The sequence below is a fragment of the Macaca nemestrina genome, chromosome 1 (assembly GCF_043159975.1).
Source record: "Macaca nemestrina isolate mMacNem1 chromosome 1, mMacNem.hap1, whole genome shotgun sequence".
NCBI lineage: Eukaryota > Metazoa > Chordata > Mammalia > Primates > Cercopithecidae > Macaca > Macaca nemestrina.
Window position 1 is genome coordinate 96,984,319 of NC_092125.1, and position 27,075 is coordinate 97,011,393.

The window sequence follows — 27,075 nt, forward strand, 5'->3', positions numbered from 1 at the left end:
AAGGAAGGAAGGAAGGAAGGAAGGAAGGAAGGAAGGAAGGAAGGAAGGAAGGAAGGAAGGAAGGAAGGAAGGAAGGAAGGAAGGAAGGAAAAGAGCTAGTGAGTGTCACTCTCATAAGAACATGCCTTAGTACTGTAGACACCACAGTGTCAAAAATATAAGTGAGCTCTTGACTTAAAAATATGATGCTCATCTGTGTCTCTGAAATCTTGTATGTTTCTTTTTCCATGTCAAATTATTTCAAGATCTCTTCAGGGCCCTCTCCCTGATGCGCAGGTCTCCAGGACTCTGACTCTACTGAGTGCCAGTCACCAAGTCTGGCCTGGAGTTCAGTGGCTAGGCAGTTTCTCCACCTCGCTGGTCTCTGAACACAACCTACTTTGTTACCTGAGGGATCCTTAGAAATTGTGCCACTTTGTGAGGAGAGATGGTTTTACAGGAAGATATGCGGTTACCTGGGGAGGGCTAGTCTATCTGCCCTCCAGGACAAGCATGGCCAGATTTGTGGGAAGGAATGCATTCCGGGCAACAGACCAGAGGGATTACTCAGTGACTTCCTCCGTGACCTTGGGCCAGTGATTCCTCATTTACAAAAGACGGTTTTGGATTAGACAATCTTGAGGGTTCCTCCCTGCTCTAACTTTCTGCAAGACTAAGTTTCTAATGCTAAATCCCAGAGGATTTATTTGAAAGAGATAGACACATCAGGTAGGACAGACCTTTAGCAACCAAATATTAATAACAGCTCATTTTAACGTGTTTACTCTGCGTCATGCACTGTTTTAACACTCCACATACATTGCCTCAGTTAATCTTCACAGTAACTTTATGAGATAGGAATTATTATTATCACTAACTTACATATCAGTAAACTAAGTTCAGAGAAGTTACTTAACCTGCCCAAGGTCACATTAGTAGGTAACAGAGGTAGGTAACTAGTAGATAACTAGTAGGTAACTACCAATAGGTAACTAGCAGGTAAAAAAGTCAACTCTTTAGCTCAGCCAGTTTGACTCCAGAGCCATGTTCTTTGCTGCTGCTTCACATTGAAAGATCTGTCTGCAGGCTCAGTGTCTCCCATGTGACATTTACTGACTGTTGGTTTCTCCAAATTCACTCTGCCTCTTCCCTACAAGTTGCCCAAATTATTTATGGCTTCCCTTGTACAAAGTTTAAAACTAAAAACTAAAAACAAACAACAACAAGAAAACACCTTTGCTCAAGTCCCAGCACATAGGTATAAATAATATAGAAGCAGAGTAGAATTATATAAAGTAGATGTGAAAGCTGAAAGCTGAGGGAGTTATATTCATATCCAGCAGGTAGGGAAGTGGTTTAGAAAGTAGAATAACTTCCTGGATCCCTGAAATCACTGACTGCACAAAAATTCATAACCACCTCCTCCACATTTTCACTTGTTTCTGCCTGGTTCCCAGGTGAAGGTTGCTTGGGAGGTGCTGTTCAGTTCCAAGATGCTCAATTAAAAGATGGGGATGAGTCACTGAACTTGGGGAATGTAGAAAAGTCAGAAGAAGAAAAGCTAGAAGTCCTCCCTTGCGTCCCCCCACCTATTCATGTAGGAGAGGTTCCTCTGTGCCTCCTCTTTCTCCTGGGGTTATCCATGACAATGAAAACCCCACTGGGAAAAGGCATAAGGAGTCTGAGAAGATCAACTGTGATTTATCCATGAGTAGAGCATTGCAAACTGTAATCAGCTATTAGAATCCATACAATAAAATATTAGTCGAATGCCAGTATGTGCAAGGCAATCTGGAGATATAGGGTACTTGCCCTCTTGACTAAGTCTTCCACAGTAAAACCTCAATAAATTTGAAGTTTTCCACCAAGTGACAGAGCAGCATTTGGAAGTGGTCCCCTGGGGTAGGAAGCATCTTGCCCGGACCCTTAGGGAGGAAAAGAAAAATGCAATAGTTTGAGGAAAGCAAAACCTCTATCCTCAACCCACCATGGGCTTGGATCTTAAGTATGCTATTATCGTTTTTCCTCGTGTGCTCCTGGGATCCAGCTCACAGCATCCAAAGCTGGAATCAACCGAAACTGGCCACATCTCACATAATATTGTTTTTGGTTCACTCTCTGTGATTAGCCAAAACCCCCTGAGCACAGAGGAAACACTGTTTCCTTTTGACTACTTTAAACCCTTTCATTTCTCATAGGAAGGGCACTGACTTTTCCACTATAAAGAAAATAGAAAACTGGGCATGGGGCATCATAGGGAAGGGAAGTCTGCAGGGTGTGCTTGTTTGGAGCCCAGGCTTTGAGTTCCTGTTTCAGCTCTCTACTTTCTAGCTGTGTGACTTGGTACATTACTTATCCTTAGTAAGCCTCGCTCCTGTCGTCTGTGGAAGGGGTGGATAATATTTACCTCCCAGGACTTTTTTAACTCCAGAGACTTTAAAAAACACTGCACATAAAATCACTGGCTCCCCCAAAGTACTTGGCACTGTGCCTTGCACATAGTAGGTTCTTAAGAAATGGTAACTATTATTGCTGTTGCTTCCAAAATGTGCAAGAGGCAATGATGAGATTTTGCTTTGGAGTCTATGTTTGCGCTTAATAAGCTATAAAAGTGTGCCTATTCTCTTAGTTCATTCAACAGACATTAGTTGAGAACTTAGCATGTGCCTGAATGAGCTAGACTCTAGAGACAAATGATACTTAACACATTTTCTCCTCCTTCAGGATTTCACAGCCTAGCAGGGGGGAAAGTATTATATAAACTAATAACAACAGTGGTGTGACAAGTGTTGTAGAGGAAAGTGCTGTGTGGGATAAGAAGGGAGCAATTAATTCACTTGGTTGGAAACAGCTTAGTGTGACTCAGGCTGGAATTACAAGGCCGAGCTGTTCTGCCCATTTCTGCTTGTGACTTGGAGCATGTGACTAGGAGTAAGGCAGAAGTCTTATGAGCCTTTAGACCAAATAGGTAAGTGTTAGACACTATTCTTGACTGTTCACTTGCACTCCTGCACACACACACACATTCCAATGCACTACCACACCCTGCGTTCCCCCCCACACACACATATACTTCAAATCACCTGTATACATGCACATGTACATTCCAACTTAAGCACACACACAGTTTTCAACCCACTTGCCTATAAACACACACACATTTCAGCTTGCACATGCATGCACACACACATTTCAATCAGTTACTAGAATGTGACATTCCACTTCTTGTCTGTTTCTGGCTACACTGCTTGGCCAGGCCCAGGACTTCTCTCTGAACTCCAACAATTTCTGAACACCCTTCCTGTCTACACTTTCAGCTCTCTCAAAATGTTCAGTTACCCTTCCTGTCTGTGCTCACAACTTCAGTCTCATTCCCACCAAATCATCCTCTTTTCTACAGCCACAGGGATTTTTCTAAAACTCAACTCCACAGGGTCTCTTTTCTGCTTAAATAAAACTTCATTGACCACTTCTCTACTTCCCATTACTGATCCTAGCATGATGCACAAGGCCTTCCATGATCTCACCTGTCCCAACAACTCAGCCGTCTTTCTGCCACTTATATTCACTTATCCATTTATTAAACAGATATTAGCTAAGTGCCTACTATGTACAGGTCTTTGACCTGGGTACATTCTCTTTGAAACACAAGCTTTAGCAGGTCTAATGAATTGTGGTTCCTTGAAAGCCCCAAGCCGCCTCCAGGCTACAGACCTTTGCTCACTTGTTCCTTTTGACTGGTAGACTTGCCATCAACAATGACATGATCAGGACCCTACCATTTCCCACCATTGTCCCCTCAGAGAATTGAGCACATGTGCATTTGCAGTCACTTTCACCCTGTGGTTGCTGCTGTGCCAGCACCAGAACCCCTTTCTTCTACTCATTGGCTTATATGTGCATCCCTGTCCCCACTACCCTTTAATCTCTACATTATTCCACATCTCCACCATCCAGCATCATCCCTGGACCATGAGAATCTCTTAGGAAGCACTTTCTGAGTGAAGCAATATTTCTCCTCTTTTTTTTTTTTTTTTTTTTTTTTTTTTTTTTTTTTTTTTTTTGTGAGATGGAGTTTTGCTCTTGTTGGCCAGGCTGGAATGCAACAGCGCGATCTCGGCTCACTGCAACCTCCACCTCCTGAGTCCAGGCGATTCTCCTGCCTCAGCCTCCCGAGTAGCTGAAATTACAGGTGCCCGCCGCCATGCCCGTCTAATTTTTTTTTTTTTTGTACTTTTAGTAGAGCCAGGGTTTCACTATGTTGGCCAGGCTGGTCTCAAATTCCTGACCTCAGGTGATCCACCCGCCTCAGCCTACCAAAGTGCTGAAATTACAGGCGTGAGTCACCACACCCGGTCAATGTTTCTCTTCTTATCCAAATCATGAAATTTAGTTGTGCCGTTTTTATCCCTCCCAGTTAAAGATGTCCTAGAGAGGAAACTGTATACTCGGTTTTCCAACATTGTAGCAAACAATAAATAACCACTGTATAGTGCTCCGCACCAGTTGATCTTTATACTAGTAGGTGGCAGAAGTAAGACTCAGGTGCAAATTTCTGACTAAATGCTGTGTCCAAAAGAACAGGCAAAAATAAAACAGAGATAATTGGTGAAACAGTAAAGCAAAAGGGGTGAGCTGCTCTCACCAAAAGATAAATGTCACACTTCACGAGGTTCACTGATTACCTATGAAAGCAGGTTAATTGTGCTCTGTATTATTAAGTTCTAGGAGGAAGAGTTTCTGTTATTCATTCATTAATTCATTCACTCACTCATTCATTCTTCAGCATATATTACTGAGTACCAAATATATCTGGGTCTGTGTTAAGTGCTAGGTAATCCATCCGTGAATTAAGAGCACGTGAATTAAGAGCACACGAACTGCTATTGGTGAGAGCAGACCACCCCTTTTGCTTTACAGAACACTCTGCATTGGGATGGCAGCCTGAATGGAGGGAGAGGGAAACAGACAGATTGAAGATAGGTTCTGGAGGGTGAAACAAGCCTTGCTGATGGCTCGTATGTCGAAAGAATAATCAAGGATGACTCAGCTTGAATACCTGAATTTTGCCATTTATTGAGTTTGGGAAAAACAGAAAAGCAATACATTTGGAGGAAAGGTAAACCCAGTTTTCGACACAGCAAGCTTAAATTATCTATAAATCATCCAAGTAGAAATAAGCATTCTGATTGTTATCTAATCTGGAGCTCAGAGATGAGGCCTGAGCTAGAGATATAAATGGAGGGACAAAAGAGTATAAACGGCCTTTAAAGGATGAGACTAGAGAGATTACCTAGAGAGACAGTATGTATAAAAAGGGAAGAAAAAGGGGCCAAGACCCTTACTGAGGCTCTTTCTACTCTACCACACTGCCATTTTTTGCTTGGATTTATAAGTGGAGAAAATAGATACATATGTAAAATGTATCAGCTGAAATGGACATAGCATGGTACATGGGGGGAAATGCTGGAACTGGTCTGTTTTTTTGTTTTGTTTTGTTTTAACTAAAGTGCTATAGGTGAAGGAAAAAATGGAGATCTGAATCATTGAAGTTCTTAAAAAACAGATTCTAGCTCGCTCTCTCTCTCTCTCTCTCACACACACACACACACACACAATGACAGATGATAATCAGCTACCCATACACAAATGAAAAATACAAATCCCATGAACCAAAAATGCTTCATCTTCTCATCTTTTAATAGGACACAAGAGAAATAAAAAACCAGAGTTGCCCTAACATTAGTTCATTCCTCTCCCATGACTCATTAAGCATTGATGTCACCTTAAAATTTTACAATTAAGAGAAATTGGTCCTACGTGCATTAATGGAGCTCTTCCCTGCCCTGGACCCTGCAGGGTCTATCTGACATGAAGCAACAGAGTTTATGGGGAATATAAGAGGTGATGTTCCCATACCCTTTCTGAACCGGGGCCCCACCTTTGAGAACACCAACTGGCTCCCAAAAGCTGCCCTTTAAGAGGCTCTTTCTGTGCACAAACTTTTTAATGATGTATTAATTTTTCTTGAAAGGTAGGGTAGGGGAAAGAATTTGGAAGTACATTTGAGCTAATTGTTGTATTTACAAAATTAATGTCTTTATGTCTAATTACAGAACTAAAATGGGCAATTAGAGCCCATAATTAAAGAATGTACATAATGATGAAATTACAGTGTGCAATGATTCAGGAAAAATCTTAATTATACTCTGTGAACCTGAAGTTCCTGGCACTATCTCACATTGCTATTTTCATCCCAGAAATCATTTGTATGAGCTCACAGGTTTTCCATGTCTCTGAGTGGGGATGCTTCATGGGGACAGAGAGGCCCTGAGAACGTGCCCACTGGTAACTTTCACTAAGACCAGTCAGCACAATCCATCCTCATGAGAATGGCTGCCAGAACATTGAAAAAACTAAAACTGTAATGACTAGTGTGATAGAAAGTTGTTCTCTGAGCAGTTTTCAAAAATTAATCTTTTACCACAACATTATGGGTGGAGATTTGCCTAAGTACTACTTATTTAGAAGCACCATCAAGACATTTGGTCAGTTAATTAAGAAACAATAAAGTATATATGAATCTATACGCATATATGTATATACATATATATTTAGTTTAGTATAAATATGCATATGTGGGTACACATATAATACATAGTTTTTAAAAGAATATGAAGAAAGACAAGAACATCACATGTGATGTAGTTTGTGTAGATACAGGCACTAATTTGTGCACTACTTTGCAAAAAACTATTCAGAAATATAACAGACAAAAGGTAGAAAAGCAAAAAGTCAAGGTACAAGAGGGAAAATGTAGAGGACCAGGAGCCAGAGGATCTACCTGAATGGAATGCCAAAATTATGTCAGACTTTTTTTTTATAAGCACTACTTATATGTTGACTCCTTTAATCCCCATCACAACTCTATGAGACAGACACAATTGTTTTATAGATGAAATAATAGAAGCACAGAATGGTTAATAATTTGCCAGTTACCCAGCTGGTAAGTGATGGAACCAGGTTTAGAACACAAGCACCTGGCTGAAGAGCCCAGCAGTGGTTCACTGAAAGCTTTTGAGCAACAGAGTGACACAAGAAGATGTATCAAGAGTATGTGCTCTGGTAGCTCTAAAGAGGATGAACTAAAGTTGAGAGGAAACTGTAAGCATGAAACTATAGCGATTGCCCAAAAAAGTGACCAAGACAGTCTGACCATTGAGAGTGACAAACAAACGGAGGGAGAGATGAAAGACATCGTGGGAATAGACAGGGTAGGACTGAGTGGTAGTTATGATAGGGAAGGTAGGTCAAAGATGACTATGTTTTTGACCTAAATGACAAAACGAATTGTGATAACATTATCAGAGACAGGAAAGGGAAGGAAGAATACAATGGAAGAGTTGAGTTCTTCACAGATGTATCTTTGAGATGTCTGAGGGCTTCCACAAGGAAGTGTCCATCAGGCAGCTAGAGATTCCAGAAAAGAGCTTGATTGATCGGGCTAGAAAGGCTAATTAGAAAGGAGACTAGGAAGAGAGAACGGAAGCCAGGGGCAGCCCGACAAGGCCAAGGGAGAGAACACAGAGGAGAAGGAAAGGGGAGTCACAGAAAGGACATGACTCCAAAGTAAAAAAGGCAGTAGTTATTAGTCACCACCTCCCAGAAGCTTCTCAGCCTTCACCTAGAATAACCCCATCTTCCTCTATCATAGCTCACACATTTGGGACATGGTAACCCTTGGGAAATGCTAATGATATGATCATTGCTATTTATTAACATTGCTCAACAGTCAGCTCCAAAAGGGCATCTGTCTTGTTCACTGCTGAATCCTGGAAGCCTTGTGCTTAGCCTGGCATTAAATATATGTCCTGGGCAATAAAGGAGTGAGTACAGGATTGGAAGAACTGAGCTGATGACAAGTTGGCAGTAGGAACTCATTCCCAGTCCAGTGCCATTTCTACTGTGCCCCCATGACCTTCTCCTCTCCCGACCACTGCCCCCAGCTTCTCAGGGGCAGCCCTCACAACTCAGTAATGAGTACCCACGTGATAGGTTCACATGTTACAGACCATGCGTGCATGTGTGCTGACAGGGTACAAAGAGGCCAAGCCACAGCCACTTTTCCCCTCACAGACCACACCCCTCATTTACTGTGAACCTCCTGGCACATGAAGAAAAGGTTAAATACAGCATTTCAACCACCATAACAAGCATAAAATGTTTATCAGGGCCAAAGGAAAAAGCAGCACCCCACCCTCGGGCCTCCCATCACTTGTACCAGAGTCCAATCACTGAAATTAGTGTTCTGGCTCCTCAGCTAACATAACCACTTACTCCTGGCAAATCAGAGAGAAGCCACTTACCCTTCCAGATCACATAAGCCTCTGGGTATCAACAGACAACAGAAGCACTAGGGGTTTGCCCTTGGTTAAAGCAACTGAAATCAGAGGCATCAGCAAAGCTGAATTCAGTCAATCTTATCCAAAGTATTTGGGTTTATCTTAGCTAAATTATTAATGCCCAAGAGGAAACTAGAGGGCAACAGTTTATTTTATCATTGTTGTCACAGCTCTTCTGATCTTTCAACTTGGCTAGGCTATAGACCCCAGTTACTCAAACACTGATCTAGGTGTTGCTGTGAAGGTGTTCTATAGATTGATTAAAATCCATCATGGGTTGACTTTACATGAGGAAGATTATCCTAACCTGAACAAGCCTGATTCAATCAATTGCAAAGCCTTAAAAAGCAGAGCTGTGGCAGGCACAATGGCTCACATCTGTAATCCCAGTACTTTGGGAGGCCAAGGCGGGCAGATCACGAGATCAGGAGTTCCAGACCAACCTGGCCAACATGGTGAAGCCCCATCACGACTAAAAATACAAAAATTAGCCAGGCATGGTGGCACATGCCTGTAATCCCAGCTACTGGCGAGGCTGAGGAGAGAGAATCACTGGAACCCAAGAGGCAGAGGTTGCAGTGAGCCGAGATCGCGCCACTGCACTCCAGCCTGGGCAACAGAGCCAGACTCTGTCTCAAAAACAAACAAAAAAAACCAAATGTTTACAAAGCAAATCATCTATATAAACAAAATTGCAGGGAGAACTTAAACCTTTTTAACCTTTAGAAAGCAAACTATTTTCAGGAATTTTAAAAAAGCATTATTAGTTGATAATGTATGTAGCAGCAATGATAAAGTTCCCAGTTTCTCTGTTCATCACAGCAGGGCCCGTCACATTGTGCTAGCAACGCTTGCTGGCCATGCTTCTCTGTTAACATTAATGCACCCATGGAGAAAGTAGCCCAGTTACAGAAAGATACAGCTGTCTCTCTTTAAATGGGCTGGTGACCCCTGACCAAAAGCAGGAAAAATAATATGTAGTACATTTCAAGCCCAAATAAACAGAATATCAATTTTAAGGAAGAATTACTGTATTCATAAATTAAATAATTCACATAAAGGGATCAATTCTTCTGTCTAGCACATAAGCACTTCATAAATATTAGCCATTATTATTGAATTATTAATTAATGAGTATACATTTATTGATTAGTAATTAGGATTGGCGATACAATAATTAAAATAACTAATGTTATTATTGCTGATACAATTAAGTATACCTACACATGCATGTCTATAACAAAAGTGTTCACCAAAAAGCTATGTAACATTCAAGTTTTTGGACTTGACTGTGATGTGTTTGGAAAATGGGAGAAAATAGATTTGATTCCCATTTACATCTCAACTTACTTAAAATTCTAATGGTATTCGATCATCTCCATTGTTTCACAGCCCTTGAACAGGCTTCAGAAGCATTATAGACATATTTCATAAATTAAAAATCAGAATACTGCATTTTACAAACAACATTTTTCCCCAGTTGGTGAATTTTTGTGAAAAATATCTAAAGTTGTCATATTCAGTTATAGTAATAATTTAGTAAGCGCCTTATATTGAGAAGAATAAAATAATAACAAAAGGAATATAAAATTTAGTAAAAATATTTCTAGTCACTATTGTTTGCATGTTTGAAATCAGAACTACCCTTAAAAATCCTACACGTATTTGTCACCATGTGACATTAGCAAAGGTTATAATATTTGCACCCCAAAAGAACTAAAGTACATTTCCTTAAATATTTTCTTAGGTATTTAAATCATGTCAGGAGTCTGCCCCTGACTCCGCCGCCAGATTCCTGTGAATGGATAATGTTTCTGCTGCACCTAAGTCAAATCTCTCCCCATCCCCACCTACTTAATAGTGTGGTGTGTTGAATTGTGTCCAAGAAAGACTCTATTTACAAATAAGGAACCAAAGAGTTAAGGTTATATTCATAGGTAACCTTAGGAATGTAACCTTATTTGAAAATAGGGTCTTTGCAGATGTTTTCAAGTTAAAATGAAGTTATCTGTACTGGGATGTCACCCAATCACTAGGATCTAAGGGAAAGGAGAAAAAGATGTGGACACAGAGACAGAGAGACATACACAAGAATGAGTATGCAAACATCAAGGCAGAGATTGGACTGATTGCAAGAGCCATCAAAAATTAGATGTTGAAGAAAGATGCTTCTCTAGAATCTTCAGAGGGAGTATGGCCCTGCTGACACCTTAATCTTGGACTTCCAGCCTCCAGAACTGTGAGACAATCAATTTCTGTTGTTCTAAGCCACCTAGTTTGTGATCACTTGTTACAATAGCCCCAGGAAATCCATAAAAGCAGTCAGATCCATTATTCCTTTTCTTCAGAAGTATTTTTCCCACCAATCACAAGCTAAGGTCTAATGTGTCTAACATTCACAAGCTGAACCAGGGTTTTCACATCAAAGAATTAGCCTGGATCTCCCCTGCCACGGTACCTTTACTTCCAGTGGCTTTCCAATAAAATTGTATTTACAAACAGGCTGCTGGCCCACAGGCTGTCATTTGTCAACTTGATTTTTCAATATTGAATTAAAATTTTATTTATCTTGATAGCTGAGTTTTTGGTATCCCCTTAAAGTTTGTACTCCAGGGGAGTGCTTCACTGCCTCACCCTACCACTAGCCTTATCCCTCTAAGTTCTTCCCCCACTCCCCCAACCTTGCTTTATCCATTAGTTTGCATTTTTCCAGGCTGAATTGTTCTCTTTCCTGCCAGCCTCTCTCCAATGCTCTGAGTAATAATTCTTGGTCTCCAGTGACTCTGACAATTGACTGCATCTGCAAATTTTAATAACAGCTAATATTTCCTGCAGATAATTGAGGAAGGTGTCAATTAAGGCCAATCCTAACCAGATGCCGACAGACCTTCCCTAGACACTTCCCTTGAGGGAGAGGAGTAGTGTCATTGTTGGGGTTGCAGGGGTGTCCTTTGTCATTCTCCTGCCACATTTATGCAATCTAAGCCATCCTAATCATTTGAATATCATATTGAGAACACTGCATAAAAGGTGGTAACTAGTTAAAGGACAGCTCATCTTATGCTGGTCCCTCACTCACCACCAGTGTATTTCTTCCAAATAATATCTTTTAGATGTGTTTGGCCTTGAGTTTCTTGTTTGTGTGTATGTGTTTGTTCTTTTCTACAATGTAATGTGACTGCCTGCTCCCTGACCCACGCTTCTCTGCCTGGTTGTAAAGGTTCCCTGTTGACTTGTGCTTTATTGCAGTGTGACAAAAAGAGCTCTGGACAAGAATTCAAGCCACTGGGAAACACAGGCTCTGCCATAGTCTATCTGTGTGGGTCTCTGGCCAAGCCACTTGTCTCCTTGAGCCCTCCCTTTTCTTCATCTGTAACACAGAATAACAATTTCTGTCCTTTTTTCTTGTGGTGGTTATGAGTAAAGAGAACAATAAGTGTTCAAGTGCCTTATTACTAAAGTAAGTACTGTACAAAAGCTTACAGATATAGATGTACAAGGAAGACCCTTGCATTATTATTTGTAATCACAAAACACTGGAACTGGGGGACTGGCAGCAAAATATGGTATATTCAAACAACAAATGCTTCTGCCATCATTCAAAAACAATTGACTTGGAGATAGATAGACATGAATAGTTCCATTTTGAAAATGACGATATACACACACATATCTCCAAAGTTGCATGAATATATACGTACGTGTATATATTTATGAGTTTACATATATCTTAAATAATTATAAATATATGTGTGTATATATATCCATGAAACTTTGGAAAAATATCAAGAAAGATAAACATCAAACCTAAATGTAAAGAAAAGTAGTTATCTCTGGAAAATTAGAAAAGTTGGCTGGGAAGAGAAATTTTATTTCTTATTTTATATAATTCTTAAGTGGTGAGATTTGAGGTTAGTATAACTTAATGATTTTCAGGTTTTACATTTTTTAAAAATGCAGGAAAAATAAAGTGCTACATAAATGCCAGCTCTTTAGCTGCACCATGTGCCAGATGATTTTACATACATGCTCCTTATGGTACACATTTTTAATCACTAACCCTCCCCCTTTCCCCTACATGCATTTTTTCAACAGCTGGGGAAATTAATCCCACGGTGATAAAGGGGTTTGCTCAAGATTACATAACTAGTAAGTCAGAGCAATGATCCATCATCCACTTTGACTATAACTCTGCATACTCTTTCCGGAGTTCACACTGACCCATTACCATCAAAGTTACGCCTGTCCTTCATTTATTCATTCATTAATTCCACAAATACTTACTGAATGTCTACCCTGTGTTTAGCACCATACTTGGTCCCAGCAAGAGCTGCAAAGATGAACAAGGCAAGCTTTCTGCCCTTAAGCACTTCAAAATCTTTTGTGCTGCTAATAAAAAGCAGAAGCAAAAAGAATGCGAGAGAGAGAATGAGGAGAGAGAGGAGAGTAAACAGTTGGGAACTGTCCATCTGCCCTGGCTCCTCTTGTGAGGCTGAGTCAGAAGATGACCCTGATCACCTCCTTCTAACAGTGCCCTTTGTGCTGAAACATGGCAAAGATGCTCTTGGCATTTTGGTACAGTTTCTCAACCTCCTTCATGGTTTTTGTCCAACATGGACATATGGGTAGTGAAAAGAAAAAAGGGGAGCAATGCATTTGTAGAAATTTGAAGGAAGGAAAGGGCTCTGTCATGTTAGGAGTCATTCAAGAGATGAAGTTTAAACCAATTTACACTGGCTAAAAATGAAAAAAAAAAATCCTCTAACTCAAAATAAAGAAACATAGACTTACTGTGGGCCTGTGTGTGATTTTTCTTAGGCTTTTCAGAAATATCATAAATAATCTATATATCTTTCTCCTCTTATGTATCTGGGGATCACAGATTGGACTTTATTGATTAACAGACCATAAACAAAGGATTTAGAGAAGTGTGCACCTTTATCTCTAAAGCTTACTTAAGTAGGTTTTTTCTCCCCATCGAGTTGACTTCTTATTCAAATGATATTATCTGTTATATCTTTGGCATGTGCCATAGTTTTGATAAAAGGCAGCATGTATGAGTGGCAAAAAAAAAATCATACATGCAAGTCCCTGTTAATCAGAATCACTGAGGACAGCATTATAAAGGAAATGGGACATGAGCTAGGAAGGGTTGAATTTGATAGTGGGGTAGGCAGGGGCCACTTAAGATGCAGTGGGAACCTGAGACAAGGTGCAGGCAGATGAATGAGCACACCTAGGGCCATGAGGGAACAAGGTTCACTCAGCTGTAGTGCTGCAAGGAACATTGGCAACCATCTACTATATAATCCTTTGTTTTACAGGTGTTCCATCTGAGATCAAGAGGGTGAACTAACTGCCTTGTCAAAATCACACAGCACAGCAGTACCAGACTGCGTATGTTAAAAGAGGCTCCCAGTCCACTTTATGATGTTTAATGCATGCTCTGTGAACATTCTGTCCCCATGAACAAGTAGAGTTTCAGAAAGGGGAGATTATGGACACGAACAAGAAATAGGAAGTCTGAAAAGGTTTTTGATTTGTGTAGAAAATATATGTAGGAAACTAAGGGAAGTGAAATTGGGAAGATCAATCAGGATTTAACTCTGAAAGTCCTTGAATATCAAACCAAGGAGTTAAGACCTTGTTTTCTGTATATGTAACAGAGAATTACTCCACATGTTCGAGCAGAGCTAAAATAGCAAACTTACCATTTTATCCCCAGGAACAAGACTAACATATGAAAATAATTTAACTAGGAGCAAGGAAGGATATTCCCAAGAGTAAAAAAATTCTCAGAATCCCAGGGAAATAAGGAAATTACCCAGATTTTTTATGCATCCTCTCAACAAATATTCCTTCACAATATCTTCCCTTTAAAAATGATGTAACTCATTTCTTTTTCTGATGAAAAAGTAATGCATGCTCATTTATGACTTTTCAATTGCATAAGGAAACAAAATGGTCCCATAATCCCCTTATCTAAAAGCAATCATAGTTAACATTTTGGCATATTTTCATTAGAGTTTTTTTCCATGCACTTTTACATCCTTGATTGTATATCTTTATATTACATTGTGACTTTTATCTTGATTTAATATAATATCATAGACACCTTCTTCTGTTACCTAAAACTCTCAAAACTCATTATTTCAAAGGCTTATAACTTACATATTTAACCATACACTCAAGGCTGGTCATTTAGGGTTTTTTATACATAATTCTATAATAAATTTGTGTATAATCTTTGTGTATAGATTTTGTCCTTTTCAGGGTATTCCTTAGAGTACATTCATAAAACTAAAGTTCCTAAGTCAAATATTACGGAAAATTTTTAAGGATATTCACATATCTTGTCTAATTGGTTTCTATTTCTGATTATTTAATAGGTAAAAAAATATACACACAATTCTGGAGTTAGGAAGAATTACTAGAGTTTTTATTGAATGAAAGTAGTTTTTCCTGTTTTAATATCTTTTCTTTAATTAGTAAATATTTAATATTTGGGCAAAAAAGTCTTCATAAAATTAGTTTGTAGCAAAATAAAAGTCTAGATTAAATTGAATGTCTACTAAGCCCTTCTCCGCATTTTACACTGTTGCTTTCTCCTGTCTTCTGATCAGTACTCCAGCACCCTTCCTTTTCTCACTCCTGTCCTCCCCCAGCCTCTCAGACTCTTGATATTTTCAGTTCTGTGATTTATTAGGGGGTTTCCATTTTGCATTTCCGAGTACAGGGCTCAAGTTCACGTGCTGAGGCTTCCACACCCTTCCCCAGAACTTTGAAAAGTGAAGTTTTGCAACAAAAAGATTAATGGTGCTTTCCTGATTTTCATGGCCTGTGTGTTTCTCATTATCTTCCCTTGGATGCAATCACCGGCTTTTGTTCCGAAGCCACATAAGGCTAGACATTGGTCTTCCCAGAGCAGGGAGACTTTTCTAGGACTAATACTAGGGAGAAAGCTGAGTCCCCAGCCTCTTGGGTAGTCGAGTCCCCTCCACTCTAATCTGCTTGGCATGGTGCTGCCACAGCCTCCTTCCCGGCCCACTTGCTCTTATCTTGGCCCTCCTAACAAGCCTCTCCACCCCCAATTTCTTTCCCTTCTAGTCTTTTTCATACATTACAGCAAGATCAAGTTTTCTCACAGCAAAATTCATATCATTTTACAACTCTGCTGAAACATCTGCAGCAGTTCTTTGTTACTTACATGTGAAAGAAATTCCAATATTTTGCAGAGAATCCATAAATATTTATTTATTGAGTTGACACGAGATAGGGGACCCCCTCCAGCAAGCTCTATAAGTTTTTTAATGGGTAGCCAGAGCATTAAGCACTATGGAATCTGTACAATGATCTTCATGTCTAGTTTGTGAGCTAAAACAGACACATGAAAAGTGAAATGACTCAGCGCTGAGTATTTGACTGCCAGATGTCACACTCAATATTTTTCAAACTCAACTCACTCTCTTCTCCCCAATCTATGTTTTCAATCTAACAGTTCCATTATTCAGGTTCTCAAGACAAGACACATACAGGCCAGGGATACTGGGAGATTTGCGGGAGCAGGAGACTTTGGCCTTGCAATGCCCATTGAAATCCAATTATTACATATTCACTTTCTTAGTTGTGCTTAGGGTGAATAAAGGGGCAAATAAATTAATAAAACCTATCCCCACTGTTATGAGTATATAATCTAGTGGCAGAGACATAGAGCTTGCTGGAAAGGGTCCTCTGTCCTGTGTCAACCCCACACACCAAAACTCAGAAGCTGAAGTCTCCAGATCCCCCTTGTTCAGTCATTTAGTTTAGAAAAAGTGGACTAGGACATCTCCACATATTTTCTTGATTCTCTTCTACTTGCTTTCTACTGAATCCCAATCAATCCAGATATTAGAACAACTATTACTATTTGCAAGCACTTCATATTTATAAAATACTAATTCAAACATTATCTGATATAATCTTCACAAAAAACTCACAAGGCACGTTTTTATCACCTTCATTTTACAGATAAGAGACATATGCTTTAGGGAAATTAAGCCACACAACTAGGTTCTTTTCAGTGCAATAAACATATGTCTAATTTCTAATATATGTCAGGCACTAAGGGTAAAAAGTATGTGAAATGAAGCTCTTTTCTATCAATGACTTTACAATCTGGAGAGAGAGACAGACTCCAAACGGATAATTTCCACATAATGTGGTATGAGAACAGACAATGTAGAAGTTGCTACGAAAAGCTGGAAACCATCATTCTCAGCAAACTATCGCAAGAACAGAAAAACAAACACCGCATGTTCTCACTCATACGTGGGAACTGAACAATGAGAACACTTGGACACAGGAAGGGGAACATCACACACCGGGGCCTGTTGTGGGATGGGGAGAGAGGGGAGGGATAGCATTAGGAGATATACCTAATGTAAATGATGAGTTAATGGGTGCAGCACACCAACATGGCACATGTATACATGTGTAACAAACCTGCATGTTGTGCACATGTACCCTAAAACTTAAAGTATAATAAAAATAAAATAAAATAAAATAAATGAAGATTAAAAAAAAAGAAGTTGCTGCAAAAGCAGAGAAGTAAATGTCCAACCTAACCTGCAGAATCAGGGAAGGAAGCTGGGGTGGTTATGTCACCTGGATGGAAACTTGAATGAGGTGTTAGTTAGCTCACAGATCAAGAAACTAGAATGTGAACTCAGATGGGTCTGACTCTCCAGTTCATGTTTTTCCTCACATCCTGTTACACAATAGGTTTTCAATGGATATTCACTGAGTGAATGAATGAATGAATGAATGAATACATTATGCTTCTTCCAACGAAGAGAAAGTCTAAAATATCAGCCCAAATAGTAACTTTGGCTTTAAAACCTTCACGTTCTGACCGGGTGAGCTAATCAGCTCTGCATCTTAGGGAATTTCAGGAGGGCTTGCCAGAAACAGGGTTTAACATAAGGAGATCTAATTCACTCCTACAATCTCTAATTGGTTGAAGTCAAGGTAGACTCTAGAATTAAGGAGAAGACTCTCCACTTATGTCTACCCAGCCTCTTCACAAACCCTTTTAGTGTCCTGGACTATTCAGACAAAGGGAAAAGGAACTACAGTCCAGACAAAGGGAAAAGGAACTAAGTCAGAATAAAGCTTCTGGAGCTACAGCAAAGATGCCCACAGAATCTCACCCTAAACCTCCCTGGCCCCAGATAACTCTGGATGAGGAAAAAGAATCTCAATTCTCCTACACCCACCTCCTCTGAAATTTGGTTCTGGAAAGAAAACCAAGATCTCCAAGATTTGCAGAGCAGAGCAGAGTGCTCACATCCTCTAGTGATTACATGGGTCCCACCTCCCTCCTCCTACAACCTCCGACTTCACTGTATTTGTGGAGCAGATGCCTCCATGCCAGCTTCTCTTCTGTATTTCCTGATCCTTGGCCTAAGTCTCTGCCTTCTGTCTCTGTATGCTTGGCGTACACACACAGCTATTCTTGGAGCTTGTGTGTGCCATCATTTCACAATTCAAAAACCCAAATAAGAGACAGGTGGTGGGATTCTCTAAGAGAATTAGAAGAATGACTCCAAGCCCACACAGCCTGCCCAGTGAATAGCCCAGAGTGAGGCCGAAACCAACGCTACCTTTTTAGGAGTAAAATGTGTATTATAACCAACTTGTACAAGTCTTTTTATTTCCTTGGTCCCAAATATATTTTTACTCAGAATTTCCTTTTGATTCCAATTCTTGGGAAAAGTCAAACTTGTGTTGAACAATTAATGAAATCAATTTGTGGAGGAGGGAGTCAGCTCAATAAAATTACAAAAATTACAACCATTTCTTTGAGGAGAGACATATTAAATGGATTTTGGAAAGTCACAGGTGCTGTGGTACCATTATCCAGACCAATTTTAGGCTCAAGACCCTTTGTGGGTCGCTTGGGAATTACGGTTTATGGTTCAGCTTCTCCATGAATAGCCATGGATTCAGATGGGCTTGGAAAGTTTGCCAATGGGGCAAGAGAGTATAGCTATTTGATTCCTTTAAGGAAATATTTAGGGTCACTCACATAAGCTAGGGTCAGCAAACTGTTTTCTATAAAGTCCCAGATAGTAAATACTTTTGGCTTTGTGGGTCATACGGTCTCTTTTACAACTATGCAACTCAGTCAATACAGCACAAAAGAGGCCATAGACAATATGTAAATACATGAGTGTCACTGTGATCTAATAAAACTTTATTTGCAAAAAGAGGTGGCAGGCTGGGTATCACCAGCAGGCCACAGTTTTTCAACTCCTGTCATAAACCATCTGTTCTGTGCAGGAGTGTCACTCTCAGGAGGGAAGGTGTCCAGTGACATCTCTAGATAGGAAGTTGCTTTGAAGCGAGAAAACTTCAAGGCCTGGTTGTTGTATCATTACCAAAGCAACTGAGTGCCAGAACTTGCATTTAACGTGATCCCTAGGTGATGTGTATACATTACATCTGGAGACCAGCAAGTCTCAAAGGACAGCCAAATTACACAGATTCTGATTTAGTCTGAGGTCTTAGATCCTGCATTTTTTTTTTTTTTTTTTTTTTGAGACGGAGTCTCACTCTGTTGCCCAGGCTGGAGGGCAGTGGCGCGATCTCGGTTCACTGCAACCTCCACCTCCCGGGTTCATGCCATTCTCCTGCCTCAGCCTCCCGAGTAGCTGGGACTACAGGCGCCCGCCACCATGCCCGGCTAATTTTTTTTTATATGTTTAGTAGAGACAGGGTTTCACCGTGTTAGCCAGGATGGTCTCGATCTCCTGACCTCGTGATCCACCTGCCTCGGCCTCCCAAAGTGCTGGGATTACAGGCGTGAGCCACCACGCCCAGCTTAGATCCTGCATTTTTAACAAGCTCTTTGATGATGCCAATGCTCTCACTAGATAATATTTCAGATAGCACAGATCTATTTTAGACCATTCTCTACACGACTTAATACTGGACCAGAACATAAGCACGGGGTGGGGGGTCCCAACTGCCCACCGCCACCTACCTCCTCTACCCTCAAATAAAGTAATGCCTGATAAATACTATGCTAAATGTTACGCAAAAGTGAAAATGTTTGACAGAGACTCAGACCTTACCTAGAAGGGATCATGGTTTTTTGAGTCCGGAAAAAAAGGTAATGTCTCTTATAAGACAATTAGATATCAGTGGGAAATCCTGAAACATGCTATGAAAGTCTAGAAAAGAGACTCCAAACCCCTCTCATCCATCATAAATGGAGAAACCAGGAGTTCTGTGCCCTAAAAAACAGGAAGTTTGAGCAAGTTCAGGCTCAGGAAGCAATTTAGTGAACACTGCCAGCCAAAAATACTTAACAACATTGTTCCTGCAGCCCACAATTTGGGGCTAAAATATGTAGTATAATACAAAAAATTACAAAGAAATGAGAATCAAAACAATGAAAATAAGATTCTACCTAGCAGCCCAAATCTGCTCTGACAGCAATAGAGTTTGTGGCTAACCCTGAAATCTACTCTTATAAGCTATAATGATCAAAGCAAAAACAAGAAATTGAGACCTTAGAAAATGCTTGTTTCAAGTGCTTCATGCATACATTTTTTTTACATTTTCCAAATGGTTTATTGTCATGACACCTTATATCTGATTCAGGACTGCACTCACACTCAGCAAGAGGGACATCAGAAATGAGCATCTCTAACAGTAAAGTCATCCTTCCCCGCTAGAGCACATAAAATGCACGTGCTGAATCCCTAACATGGTGTCCAGACTGTCCAGATGTCTTAGCCCAGCCAACAGTCAGGGCTCTTCACAGTCTGGCAATTGTCTTCCTTTCCAGTGTTACCTTCCACCGCTCCTCAACCCAATCCTCTGCCCCAAGTAGACAGCCATTTCCTCCCTCCCCTCCACTCCACATGCCCAGCACAGTACTTGTTCACCAGATCACAGCTGCCTAGGTCAGCTCCAACGATAATGACCCACATCTTCCCTTCTGCATATCAAATTCCTTCCTAGCCCCCAAGGCTTGGCTCAAGCTCCACACCCTCTATATTCAAAGCACGTGTTCCTTAAACATCCCAGCTACAAGTGTTCTTTCCTTCCCTCAACCATTTGTCATGGTCCTGACTCATGCTCGCCTCCCTTGAGTGTAATTCTCTTTTTTGTTCCTTTCCTTTCCTATTAGCCCATGCCCATGAGAAACCGAGGCTGGAATTCTCTCTTATTTATATTTGTATCCCTTCAGACTACTTCCAGAGTCCCTTACACATTACAGGTACTCAATAAACTTTGTTATCTTTTTGGTAAATAAAAATATTGTCCACAGTTTATGAATCCCATGAACAAATAAGAGCATGTTATTCTCTAGACTGCTCCCCTCCTCCCTAGTTCTTTCTTCATGTTACTGAAGTCTGCTCTCAGCTTATGCTTTTCAGAAGGTTTCTGGAGCCCTGTTTGCCTAGAATTGTCCATGTTCAGCCCTTGGTTCCTCCCCTCCATTCCTCTTCGAAGAACTTTTACTTATTTATTTATTTATTTATTTAATTTATTTATTTGTTATTGAGACAAGGTCTCATTCTATCACCCGGGCTGGAGTGCAGCGATGTGAACAGGGCTTACCATGCCTCGACCTCCCAGGCTCAAAAAATTCTTCCGCCTCAGCCTCCCCAGTAGCTGGAACCACAGGCAGGCACCATCACACCTGGCTTTTGTTTTTGTTTTTGTTTTGTTTTTGTTTTTGTTTTGTACAGACAAGGTCTTGCGACATTGCCGAGGCTGCTCTCCAACCTGGCTCAAGTGAGCCTCCCTCCTCGGCATCCCAAAGTGCTGGGACTACGGACGTGAGCCGTTGAGTGGCCTAAAGAGCTTCTCTCCTCAGTTTCTGCTACGCTCTCTCCCTCTCTGGTGGAGGGACATCCACAGCAGCTATAGATTCTCTGGTTAGTTGAACACTGATCCTGAATTTGTCTTTCTAAAATAATCCTGGCACAGCCATCATCCCAAATTTCAGACGTTGGGGTTTATGCAGCAACATGATCACAGAGTTTTGTTTACTTCAGCTGTAATCCATTCTGTGACAAGCAGACATTTCCAGGTGTGTCCTATCACAGCCAGACCATCATCCTCACTGCCACTCCCACCTGCAATGCCCCAGGCTGCCCTGTCTTCATGCCCTGGAAAGTGTGCACAGCAGAATACATAAAACCAGAACCTCCAACCAGAGACTTGCGAGAAACACACCATTCCTAGGCCACTTGCTGTGGGAAAAAGACAGTTTCTAACTAATGAAGGAAGACTAAGTCATAATTGGAAATGCAGGCTTTTCCCTTTCAAGGAGAAATTAATGTTGGCAGAGTTGCTCTTTTGAGCTGCCCTCCAATGATTTTGGAAGAGCCATTTTAGAAGAGAGAAGGAAAGGAAGACAGTGTGAATGGCAAAGGGAGAGAAGAAAATAGTGAAAGAGAAGGCGATGGAAAGAGAATACAGAAAAGGAGGGAGACAGACGGAGGAGGGGGTGGAAGGGAGAGGGAGAGAATAAGGATCCAAAAGAGAAGGGAGCAGATTGGGGAGTGGGGAGGGCAAGGGAAGAAGGGGAGGAAAAGGGAAAAGCGGAAGGAGAGGGTGGAGGAAGACTGACTGGGGGTACCACCACTGGATCTCATAAGCACGGGGCCATCGGTGCTGCAGTGGTCTTGACTTCTCCCTTTGGGAACTCTAACATCCACTAGGAGACAGGCCCCCCACAGCTTGTTAGAAATACTCAGTGCTACAAAATCTGTGTCAGAGTTCCCTAGCCCCAGACAACTGAACAGAACTCAGGAGTTCAATCTCCAAAGGCTGTTGTTACCCTTCTGCTCTCAGTACCTATTAAAGAGGCAATATCTTTGAAAAGTAGGTGGCCACACCCATCCAGAGTATGCCTTATGTTCCAGATTACCTATTAATAACTTCTCCTGTCCTCACTAGTTCTCCAGATTGGATGCTGAATTATTTGGTCTCCCTATTAATAAGAAACACAAGAAACTAAAACTTAGTAAATCTCTAAACAGATTGAAATATTCAGTCTGATCATTCCCAGAAAGAGAATGAGCCTGAATTGATGACCAGAAGGACTCTTCCTGGAGGAGCCAAGGTATGTGAGATAGTTCTAGGGATAATATGACAGTGGGGTTGGAGGAGGGCACCGAAATCAGGCTTCATAGGACAAGGCTATATATAGCACATGCCTTGAATATTGAAACAATAATTTATGGAAATCACTGTTTAAGATTGGTGGCCAGGCATGGTGGCTCATGCCTGTAATCCGAGCACTTTAGGAGGCCATGGTGGTAGGATTGCTTGAGCTCAGGAATTCAAGACCAGCCTGGACAACATAGTGAGACCCCCATCTCCACAAAAAATACAAAGTGGTGGCGTACACCTGTATTTCCAGCTACTTGGGAGGCTGAGGTGGGAAGATCACTTGAGCCTGGAGGCAGAGGTTGCAGTGAGCCAAGATTGCACAAGATCGCACTGCTACACTCCAGCCTAGGTGACAGACAGAGCAAGACCCTGTTAAAAAAAAAAAAAAAATCCAATGGCAGGGCAAGAAAAGACCACAGTGATAGTTTCTGAAAGGTAAAGCAGAACAAATGATAGATAAATAATGTTTGAAAAATCTCATGTAATAGAGAAACACTATAATAATTTCTGGTTGGTGGTGAAGCATAGCAATGAATTATTCATTCTAAAATATACACTGTGAAGGCTCAAGTTAAGATCTCTTAACTCTCCCATACCAAGAGTCTATCATAAGGAAGGAAAAAAGGGAGGAAAAGAAAGAGGAAGGAAGAAAGTGAGAGAGGAAGAAAAGGCAAATTTCAAGGCAATCTGTGGGAAGAAGAAAATCTAAGATATTAAACTATGAAGTGAATTATTACCACCAGGAAACTAAAGAGCAATGAGGCATTCCCTAGATAATAAACAGAGAGGAGGGGATAATCCAATAAGCATCTTGACAGGGAGAAGAAATCTTCTGGGGAATGTAAGAAAATACTACTTTAGCCCCACCCTTATCCCAATAATCATTCACATTATTTACTCAATCATTCATTCATTCAGCACACATTCCAGAAGCTGTGCAGAACACAGTAAAGCCCAAGTTGAATCTGAGGGCTCTCACTGAGCATCCTCCATGTGTCAGACCCTGTGCTAGATGCTAGAGGCACAGGCATGAAGGAGATATGGAGCTCCAGGCTGGGAAGGTCTCAGATGCAATCTAGAAATTGCTACAGTTCTAGATCCTCGGTGGGATTTGAGCCTGCCAAAGGATGAACCGAGAAGTCCCATTCAGACCAAAATTCACCTGTAGCAGACCACCTTGATATGTGGAAATAGTTTCCTAATAAAAGTTCTGCAATATAGCATGCTTCTCTTTTTGCCTTGAGTCACAGCTAAGCGTGGTACGAATCTGCAATCAGTATCCCTGGGCTAGGTTTTCTTACATTTAATTTCCCCAAAACATAATTACAGGACTCTTGTACTATTATCCTGGTTGTAGTGCTTCTATTAAGTATTGTTTTACTCTAAATCACCTCAAATTATTCCTAGAAGAAAACAACTTATAAAATGATTGTTAAAAATAAAAACAAATTTTAATATTAGAAAACATGAATTGACGCAGGAACCCTAGAGATTTCCAGTGGGTCCTGTAAGGACAGAGAAGTCCCAGAAAGAGGCCAGATACCCTGGCTCACTCAAAACTGAGGAAGACACTCTAGGCCAGGACACTCCAGAACTGCCCTCTAATCTAGGGCTGGTCACGACCAAATCAATGGAAGTGAAAATGAGTTAATTGACAGTCCATATCAGATTTCCTATATAGTCAAATACATTGTCTCCTCATCTGATAGCAGCCCTAGGCACAGAAACCAAGTGTTCAACTTTCCCTGTGACACCAGGCAGGATAAGTGGGGGGATTCAATGTGAGCCACACCACTCCCAATCTCATGTGGTAACAGAGCCTCGGTGACTGGATCTACTTACATCAACAGGGGCAGAGCATTCTCTGTGGAGCAGGATCCTCAAAAACAGCTGGCCTCTACTTCTCTTCAATTATTTCAGCTTCTTTAGAACAATTCAAGCCACAAACCTTGGAACTTTCTATAGCATTGAACCCCAGGCAACTTGTAGATCTCCCCTGATGGAGGCTGGGAAAAAGAGAAAGCAATATTTTATTACAGACTTCGGTTCTATTCACATTTCTTTTGTCCTTGGCACTCCTGTCCAGCACTGTGCAAAAGAAGCTTTCCAAGCACACCAGGCACTGAAGGAATTGGATGTATCCCAGAGGATCTCAGAAGGATGTTGTTTATACCTACTGATATTTGCCCAGTTAGAAATTAAAACTGAGAATTTAAAATTTGTGTATTAACTCATTAAATAATAGTAATTTTGTTGAATAATACTTGTTATAAAAATAACTTTATCTTCAAAATTGTTATAAAAATAACTTCATCTTCAAAATGAGAAGAATTATATCATTTTACATTCTTTAAAATCTCTTAAATATTTGGCTTGACCAGACACAGTTGTATTATCATATCTGCTTCTGGATTCAATTTGTTGCAATGGCACATGTCACTGAGCCTCTGGAAAACTCCACTGTACACTCATGAGAGAATGAGAATAAAAGCAACTTGGTATTATTATTAAAATAATTTTGATCTATGGATCTCCTGAAAGGGTCTCAAGGACTACCAGGAATCCCAGAACACGCTAGGAATCACTGCTCTGGACAATGAAAAGTGAGTCTCATTTCCACCACACCATCCCCACCTTCAGAGGTAACTAGTTATCAGTTACTTGAGTAATTTTCTAGAAATACTTTACACATATATAAAAACTATGGATTTGTAGTGTTTTGGGTTTGTTTGTTTGTTTGTTTGTTTTGCTGTAGTATTCTTTAGACAGGGTCTTGCTTTGTTGCCCAGGCTGGAGTGGAGTGGAGTGATCATAGCTCACGGCAGCCTTGAACTCCTGGGCTCAAGTGATCCTTCTGCCTCAGCCTCCTGAGTAGCTAGGACTACAGGCACACACCACCATGCCCAGCTAATTTTTGTATTTTTTTATAGAGACCAGGTCTTGCTATGTTGCCCAAGCTGGTCTCGAACTCCTGGCTTCAGGCAATCAAGCGATCCTCCCACCTCGGCCTCACAAAGTGCTGGGATTACAAATGTGAGCCACCATACCTTGAGAGGCACAGATTTTTAATTTAAAAAGTTGGATATTAGCATGCTATATATTTCACCTTGGCTTGTCTGTTATACATGTTGGGGACAGTTCCACGTCTGCATACATAGTTACCTCTTTCCTTTCCTCTGATCTGGTGTGTCCCTCTGAATGGATATAACTCCCTATAACTATATACAGTGCCACAGTGTTCAGGCGGGCTGCTGAATGGCTGCTGTAAGTTGCCCATTTCTTTAGTGGAGTACTTATTGGGAATAAAATGGCCACACAAAGCAAGAACAAATGCTACACATCTTAGCACAACTTTCCTCCAGCTTCTAGTTTCCTAACAAGGTATCCAGCTGAAGTCTTGCAAAGTTGACAAAACAACCAAACTTTTACTATACTTCTGCCCTTTACTACTTGGGGCTTACCTCACACTGCTCCAGAAAATTAACATTAACAATCTCTGAGCTAACGTTTATAGGGATGTTTACAACCACCAGTCTCTCCTAGTTCTTGAAACACTCACTATCATCAGCATCACATCAGCGTCAGGGAAGAAAACAGGACCCAAGTGTCCCCAAACAGTTTTTCGTTTGTTTGTTTGTTTGTTTTTTGTTTTTTGAGACAGAGTCTCACTCTATCACCCAGGCTGGAGTGCAGTAGACACGATCCATGATCTCAACCACTGCAACCTCCGCCTCTAGGGTTCAAGTGATTCTCATGCCTCAGCTTCCCAAGTATCTAGGATTACAGGCATGCGCCACCATACTTGGCTAGTTTTTGTATTTTTATAGAGACAGGGTTTGGACATGTTGCTCAGGCTGGTCTCGAACTCCTGACCTCAGGTGATCCACTCGCCTTGGCGTCCCAAAGTGCTGGGATTACAGGCATGAGCCACCGTGCCCAGCCCTCAAACAATATTTCTGAAAGCTAGTTTCCCGCAGTACTAAGGTGGCAAAAGGTAAATCCTGTTGGTTCACAATTTCGCTGACATAGAAGCTAAAGGAAACCCCGCCTCATAAAGCTAATTTGCTTTGATCACATTGAAGATCTCAAATGCTAAAAGTTTCTTTCTTTGTTTGTTTGCTTGTTTGTTTGTTAAGACAGGGCCTTGCTCTGTCACACAGGTTGAAGTGCAGTAGTGTGATCATGGCTCACTGCAACCTCCACCTCCTGGGTTCAAGCGATCCTCCTACCTCAGCCTCCCAAGTAGCCGGGACTGCAGGTGCATGCCACCACACCCAGCTAATTTTTGTATTTTTTGTACAGACAAGGTTTTGCCATGTAGCCCAGGCTGATCGCTAACTCCTGAGTTCAAGCAGTCCTCCCACCTCGTCCTCCCAATGTGCTGGGATTAGAGGCATAAGCCACTATGCCTGGCCACAAATGCTAAAAGTTTTATAGACTATCTGAGTTCATTTCTTCACTCAGATTTACTAGCTGTACAATCTTGGGAGGTTGCTTAGCATCTACTTGTAAAATA

At 41.0% G+C, this 27,075-nt stretch overlaps 1 protein-coding gene across 6 annotated transcripts in view; it reads right to left on the minus strand.

Annotated features, from left to right (window-relative positions):
- LOC105498234 (discoidin domain receptor tyrosine kinase 2) overlaps positions 1–27,075 on the minus strand; it is a 164,197-nt gene that overhangs the window by 107,629 nt on the left and 29,493 nt on the right. For 4 of the 6 annotated variants that reach the window (XM_011770243.3, XM_071081961.1, XM_071081969.1 and 1 more), the window contains one exon: positions 24,402–24,565. The gene's annotated coding sequence lies outside the window, so the exon portion shown is untranslated. Of the gene's footprint in view, positions 1–1,791; positions 1,905–12,665; positions 12,876–24,401; positions 24,566–27,075 lie in introns of those variants that run through there. The other 2 variants (XM_071081963.1, XM_011770245.3) reach the window with 2 other exon arrangements.